We start from the raw sequence: 1340 nt of genomic DNA, 5'->3' as shown, positions 1-1340 counted from the left end.
ATAAATGACAATACAGATGTTAATAATCCTGGCTTACAGTTGAATTTTTTAGATCGGTTACTCAGTGTTGCTACAGAAGGTAAAAGGGATTCCTTTTGTTATGTCTAAGATATTTATAGCACTTGGGGCTGAAATTTGCTAAGTGAGAGACAATGCAATGTCTTCATCTGTCTAGGCTTTAGATTGTTTTTATCAGTGATTGTGTGCATTTGGGTTTCAGTGAAACTATTTTTGAATATCAGTTGCATTTCTTCTCTGGTGTAAGACTTTTCTTGTATAAGAGGCCTGCTGTTCTGTTCTCTTGCTTCTCCAAGTTGCCTTTTTAAATCCAATATTTCTAATATCTGAACCTTCAAAAGATGCTCTTCGAGATAATCTCGGTTTCCTGGATGCTTCCTGCTGTCTGCATTTCATCGCTGGGGAAACTGTATTCTCTCTTCCTTTACAGGTGGTTGATCTATGACAGTTATGTAATCCATCGTCGCCGTCACGAATAAGTTTGTGAAATTCTTTTGAAATTTAACTTTTACTTGTCACATTTACGAATAAGAATTGCCGTTTGGTAGGAGAATAGTTGGAACAGCATCCTTCTTCAATATCCGTTGGTTCTTTGGTCTTTCTATTCCAAGAAGACGTGACTTCATATCGTCGACAATATCATCCTTGCAAAAATGCACAGAGCAAATCATAGCATGATCTGGGTTAAGTTTATCAGACCATCGACATGCCTGTATCCAGACATCTCTTCAACTTTCTTTTCTCGGAAAATGAAAGAAACGTGTGTCTAAACCTAAAGACTTGGCTTTCCTTTTCCTGTTGAAACAGCCAAAACTGCGCAATTGTTCGGCACTGTGCTGACAATATTTTAACAAAGTGTTTGAGCGGGAAAAATGTTTTCACAACGACGTTTACCGCAAGAAGAAATGTTTACGAATGAAGCATTGTATAAGACAACTGGTATTTATATGCTGGAATCCTACGCATACTATAGACTAATATCTATCAAAGAAGTCACTAAGGACAGGATAAACAAAATAGAAACAGAGTGACATTTTGGGTTGCCTTTTAAGCCAATTCTTTGACCTAGATTGCCTTAGCCCGAGCCCGGTCGAGGTCTAGGGGCTCACGTGAACTTATTACCCTACCCGCTCAGACTCTGACCTGCGCGTTAGAAAACCCGCTCTTCTCTGGATCATGCTAGATACAGTGTCTATCGAATACAATCACATATTAGTATCTCTGTAATGTAAGCGTTGTCTCACATAACCAAGAAATAAAACTTTACTTTAAGACTTGTATCATTCTTTATGCTGTAAATTATAGTGTGTATTTGCAATGGA

The sequence above is a fragment of the Macrobrachium rosenbergii genome, chromosome 54 (genome assembly GCF_040412425.1).
Source record: "Macrobrachium rosenbergii isolate ZJJX-2024 chromosome 54, ASM4041242v1, whole genome shotgun sequence".
NCBI lineage: Eukaryota > Metazoa > Arthropoda > Malacostraca > Decapoda > Palaemonidae > Macrobrachium > Macrobrachium rosenbergii.
Note: the sequence above shows the minus strand (reverse complement) of the source record.